Source organism: Callospermophilus lateralis, chromosome 15, assembly GCF_048772815.1.
Source record: "Callospermophilus lateralis isolate mCalLat2 chromosome 15, mCalLat2.hap1, whole genome shotgun sequence".
Classification (NCBI taxonomy): Eukaryota; Metazoa; Chordata; class Mammalia; order Rodentia; family Sciuridae; genus Callospermophilus; species Callospermophilus lateralis.
In genome coordinates this window covers 87,648,582-87,655,280 of record NC_135319.1, presented here as the reverse complement: position 1 = coordinate 87,655,280, position 6,699 = coordinate 87,648,582, and positions in this window count along the sequence as shown.

Genomic DNA, 6,699 nt, shown 5'->3' with positions numbered 1-6,699 from the left:
ATTTAGAGAAACATGGTTGCTTCCCGTCTGAGGAGCACCAAGTCCACATCAGAACGCCCACTCCAGGCCCAAGAAGCTCTGCTGCCCAAACTAGACAATGTTCTCTTCTTGTGCAAAGTTTCCCCCACCCCCCGAGGTGCAGCTGTCCTGCCCATCATCACCCACCTCTCGCTTGGCTGAGATTCAGCATGAACACAGGTTCTCTGCCTGCTCCATATCATCTGCCAAAATGCTACCGATATAATTTTTCTTTGCATCAAGAAAACATTCATATGACATTTTGAAAATGATTTGTCAAATCACTGGGCTTAGACTTCTATTGCTTTGTGAACAGTAACTTGGATGGGCCCCTGGTAGTCACACTCCTGGCTCTAAGCTGGACCCACCCAAAGGGAAGCAAGAAGTACCACTAAGAAAGGCCAGCAGAGCCCGTGACCATGAAATGCAGCCTGGGAACCTCAAGCACATCCCGGATCCACAGGCGCCTCCTACAAAAGACGTTTTAGGACAGTTGGGCAACTCTGCACATGGCCTGGGTGTTCACTGGTGCCTTTCAAACAAGTTCAGTGAAGAAACAGGTTTGTTTGTTTGTTTGTTTGTTTGTGTCACAAACTGATGCTTTTGTAAAATATAATAAAAAGTGAATTTCTAGGAAAATAAAATGAAAAATATACAAGACATAGTCATGGGGATTTTTATTATTAGATTCAATAATAATTCAATTCAACCTGTCACTTTTCTGCAAAGGTTTCTACACACTTGCTCTCAGTTTTTAAAGTCAGCTTGTTGCTCACCTGTAACAAATAGGGTAAGGTCAGCCACACAGAGTGGCCGTATGTAGGGCTGCACTGAGTTCACAGCCCTGGTGTTGAGAAGTATTGTTAATTTTCATAGGTGTGATAAGATATTAAGGTTTTTAGGACTTTCTTCTTTAAAAAATATGCTCAAGTATTTGGGAGTCGTGTTAGCTTCCTGGCTACTACAGTGCCTGAGATGATCACGTATAAGGAGTGTCCTCTGATTGTTTGGATTTGTGTTTTCTTCTTGTGGTTTGGTTGTGCACAGTCTCCAAGCTCCACTCCAGGCCCCACTGGCCTCAGTGCCTTTGGCTCTGCCACACGTCCTGGCGGAATGAAGGTGGAGCAAGACCTCCAGGAAGACGAAGAGGCGGGGTACCCCCTATTCCACTAAGGGCACTCCCCAGTGACCTGAAGACCTCCCATGAAGCCCATCTCTTAAAGACCCCACCCCTCCCAATAGGGCTCCCTGGAAACCAGATTTGAACGTACAGATGGGGGGGGTACTTATCTAGACTAGAGCCGGAGTGACACGCAGGGCGTTCGCTGCATTCTTTCAAATGGTTCAGGAAGCTGTTTCTCTATAGAGAGGGGGAAAGCTGAATTAAACGTGCCTGGTACCAATACATGGCCCCAACAGTCAACAGCCTTGGGGGGCAGCACTTATGTACTATGTAACTCAAATGTCCTATACATTCAAACAATCTTGAAATGAAAAGTTGGCTCATGCCAGGTGTGGTGGCGCACGCCTGTAATCCCAGCAGCTCGGGAGGCTGGGACAGGAGGACCACAAGTTCAAAGCCAGCCTCGGCAACTTAGCAAGGCACTAAGCAACTCAGTGAGACCCTGTCTCTAAATAAAATACAAAATAGGGCTGCGGATGTGGCTCAGTGGTGGAGTGACCTTGAGACCAATTCCTGGTACCAAAAAAAAAAAAAAAAAAGTTGGAGCGGGGAGGACAACTAGCAGACCCTGCCTCGTTTTTTTTTCGCAGCACAAATTAAGTGTGAGGTCAGGGGCTTTCACCTGTCCAACCCAGCAGCACCACCTCAGGGTCATGCAAGGGCCACGACAGACCCAAAGGAGTAGCCATGCTGTCTAGGGGCAGTAAGGGTGCCGTGAGCAATGTATTAGCAAGTGTGGTGTGGGCTCCCCTGGCCAGCAGCTGACCCCACAAACATGGGCCTTATTTGTAGATTTTCAGGGAAATGCAGGGTCCCATGGATTTTTAAATTCTATTTTATTTTTTAGTACAGAGCTCCCCTGGGAGGACAGACTCTCAGTAAAGTGAGGTCTGTTAATAGGGTATTTTGCAGACGATTGAACTGCAGGTGACGTCAGGAGCTTTAGGCACTGACACCAGTCTACTTGGGGCTGAATGATTTCCTTTGACAAGAGTCCAACCACTGCACCTCTGACCCACACTTGGCTATGGCTAGCAGTAACCCCCGCCCCCCACGGCCTTACCGCTGGTCCTCTCAGTGACATCAGCAGCCTGTGGGACTCTGGCCTTAGTCACCACTGGTCACGTGCACCAGCCTCCCCTGCTAGAGGAAAATCAGCATTCCAAAGTATGGTCAATGCCAGACCTGTAAGGCAGTGGCCTCGCAGGAGGCCAGGGGACCTTTTACGCTCACGTGGGCTTCCACTTGACTCCAGAAGCTACTGGTGAAGGCTTCTAGGCTTTTCCACCCTGGGACCTGTTCGTCAGGTTTTCATCACTGGGAGTGAAATACCGGATAAGAACAACTAGAAGAAGAAGGGTTTATTTTGACTCGTGGGTTCAGAGATCTCAGTCCATGGTCAACCGGCTCCATTGCTCTGGGCCAGGATGATGCAGGACACGGTGGTGGAAGGTGTGGCAGCTGGTGGGCAGAGGAAGGCACCAGGGACAGATGTAATCCCCAAGGCCATGCTCCCCAGTGACCTACTTCCCCCAGCCACACCCCACCCACGGGCACTTACCACCCAGTGGTCCACTCAAATCATAAATCCATCAAGTGGATTAACCCACTGAGGAAGTCAGAGTGCTCCTGGTCCAGTCTGTTCGCCTCTGGGCCTTGCTGCGCTGCCTAACTCACACGCTTCAGGGAGACGTCCCCATCCGAATCTTCACAGGCCTCTTTCATCCAGTGTTTAAGTTCCTTTTCCAAGGGGGTTGACGAACAGTGAAACTGGAGGCTTAAGAACCCCTTGTACTCAGTTGGTCATGTAGTGGCAGAGGGACCTGAGGCAAAGCATTCCTTCAGAACGAGGTGCGTAACCTGGATGGCTCCATGCGACGAAGCCATGATGCCTATTGTTCAGGTGGCAGCCGTTTTGAGCGCTGAGCTCTGTGTGACTACATAGGTCACCCACCATCCCCGGGGGCAGCCAGACCTACCCCTGGGCTCTCTGGAAGCTTCACCCTGCACACAGGAAACTGTGGAGTCCTAATCCCTGGGGTAAACTTTTGCTGTAAGGGTCTGGCCAGGCCAGGCACAGAGCAGGCCCTCCTCCCAGGTCACTGAGTGGTCCAGCTTCTTCTAGATGTTCCATTACAGATTCATCGTGTCTGCGAATCTGCATGTTTGTTTTTGTTTTCCTAGGACCATACAAACTGTTTTTCAAAGAATTCAGGCACTGTGTTTGTGTGTGTGTGTGTGTTTAAAAAATAAAAGTGATGGGTTTTCTTGTTGTTTTTTTTATTTGGGTACGGGGGATTGAACTCAGGGGCACTTAACCACTGAGCCACATCCCCAGCCCTATTATGCATTTTATTTAGAAACAGGGTCTCACTGAGTTGCTTAGCACCTGGATGTTGCTGAGGCTGGCTTTGAACTCACCATCCTCCTGCCTCAGCCTCCAGAGCTGCTGAGATTACAGGGGATCACCACGATGCCCGGTGAAAGTGATGGTTTTAAACCCAAATGCCAATTAAATCCTGAATCTGTGAGAGTCTCAACCACTTCGATGTGTACTCCTTACTGTGTAGGCTGTGAGCACAGGACTTTTAATGCATGGTTGAGAAGGGCCGCAGCACCTGTAAAGGCAACATGTACTCACTGATTAGAATTAATTATAAATCATGTAGTGATTGTACAATAGCCACAGTGAGCGCAGCTATGCAGCCAAGCATCGAGGCAGGATCCCCCACTCCCACCCGCCACCTCTGAGGACAGCACCCACCGAGAGCTCCAGCTAATCACGGTTCTGAAGTGAGCTGAACCCTGAACAGGGGAGACAGGTGAATGACAATCCAGTGAAGTCCGCTCCCAGGAACTCTCTGCAGAGACCCTTGAAATCCTCAAGTGCACATAACTAGTCCATTTTATTGCACAAAACAGTCACAATAAAAGGACCCACTATTATCTAGGGCCACCATCTTTTTCTCTATAACTGTTGCTTTCTGGAAATGAAATAGAAGAGATAGGGAACAGAGCAATAAGGACCTCAGTTAGAGGACTTTGATTGTCCCAGGGGACACACGCGGAACTGTGTCAGCAGACCTGTCCCATGGGCCTTTCATGGGTCCTTGGTTCCCCGAGACGTCGAAGCCACTCCCAGGGAGGTAGAAAGCAGGAGGGAATTACAACATCCCACTTAAAGCCTAAATAGAAGAAAAGAAGTCCTTACACTCAACACCCCACACTGGGGCTGCAGACCTCATCTTTCCCCATTCCTTAAAAAAAAAATCATTTGGGGAGCAAAGGGTTTAGCACAATGTTGGGGTCCCTGCCTAGTGTGCTCAAAGCCCTGAGTTCACTCTACAGTGCCTCAAAAAAAATTTAAAATTATTTTGGATTTATAGAGAAGTTGTTAGATAGTGAAAAGAAGGGCTGTGGCTGCAGCACAGTGGCAAAGCTCCTGGCTAGCAAGGGGGAGGCCCTGGGTTTGATCCCCAGCACAAGAACACCAAGATGGCTCGCGCTGCAATCCTTTTACCAAGGCCACATGCGCTCTGCTGTTCTCTATTCTATGCATATTATCATTTTCTAAACCTTTGCAGAGTAGGTTATATATCTCATTTCCTAAGCCCCTTTACTTTTGGAAATTATACAAATAATGAAACAAAATTAAGATTTAAAAAGTTAAAGATCACCCCAAATCCTACCACCCCAACACTAAGATGTTCAATTGAAAGTCTTCTTAATCCATTTGCATATATAACTTTTGTACAGCTCAGATCTCTTGAAATATATTCACTAAGCAACTGATCCAACCTTACATCAGGGTTCAGCTCACTTCAGAATCGTCTGTCTGTCTGTTCATTCATGCATGTATCCATCCATCCATCTACCCAGAAAATACCTCCTGAGCACCCCCCAGGGTCCAGCTCTACAGCACTGAACAAACCCTCACTCAACTCCAGAGCTACAAAATGTGACAATTGCCCTTGAGGACAATATCTACCTCCTCTGAAACTCCTCTCCCAAGGGGAAAAATGTCCCTGGCCCTAACTCAGGAATATTGGTATGGTTGGGTTTTACGTGTATTTTATCAGTTTTCAAAAAGTACTATCCCATGTTGCTACAATTCATCAAAAAGCCAAAATGGAAATCAGAACTTCCTCAATACAGTTTCTCAATACAGTTCTTTTTAATTTTTTGTGTTGAACCTTTCCTTAATTTGTATTTAAAGGATAATTGATATTTTTTCCAAGCATATGATTATTTGCACATATTTGCGATGACTTTTCCAATGCCACAAACCAATCCTTTCCCATAACAAATAAAATCAGTTTTCAAAGAGGAAGGAGGATGTGGCCTTCTTAAATATGCCATTAGGGTGTAGCATCTTTGAGCATTAACTTGACTTTGAGCCTCCTATGAGCCACGGCAAAGAGGATCACTCGCATGGTTTTAATGATCTTTCGGAGCAAACCCATCAGATCTTCAAGAGAAACGCATTTTGTTCTCTCTTGGAGGAGTGCAGAGCAGAGGTGATAGAAACATCTAGGGTTTGATGGGCCAGTTTTTACTGCCTTTCCCTTCCTCTCTGCCCTGTCTGTACAGTCACACCTGTGCCAGGTACACCCACCCTCAACCCTAAAGCTCCGGAGGTCCACAAGGCCACACTGCTGAAATGGAAAACTGGGACCCTCTCCTCCAATGCACTCCTCTGAATCCCAATTTGGGCACCCAGAAAAAAGAATGCAGACTCTGGAGCAAGGGGAGACTCATTTTGATAGGGAGTTCAAACTGCATGAACCCCCAAAGAGATGGAGGGAGCCAGGAGAAACAGAATCAAACCAGGAAATCTGAGATCAAATGGAATGCAGAGCTGGGATGTAATCTAGGGGTAGAGGGCTTGCCCAGCATGCACAAGGCCCCGAGTAGGTTCCCCAGAAATGCAAAAACAAATAAATAATCAAACAAGCATAAATAAATGAATGAATGGAGGCTTCTAGGCAGATAAGTTACATTCCCCAGAATAAAAAAAAAGTCTTAGCCAGGCGTGGTGGCACATGCCTGCAATCCCAGTGATTCTAGAGACTGAGGCAGGAGGATCCCAAGTTTTAGGTCAACCTCAGCAACTTAGCAAAAAGGAGGGTGTGGGGGCAGGCTGGGGATATAGCAAAAAGGAGGGTGTGGGGGCAGGCTGGGGATATAGCAAAAAGGAGGGTGTGGGGGCAGGCTGGGGATATAGCTAAGTGGTAGAAACACCTGTCCTATATACATCTGACTGCAGTGTGTCCGTTTCAAACTCACCCACACTCAAGAAATTTGATCAATGATACGGTCTGAAAAAAAGTAGTATTTGCTACTTAACTCGAACAATCAGAAAAACATGATTATCGATATTTCATAAGAAAAAAAATTACTAGTTGCAAAGTTGTAAGTTCCATGTTATCTCTCCTTCCCAAATATGAAGGCATATGGGTTACTCATTCCGTTACTAAAAATTTACTTTCTGCTTTCTC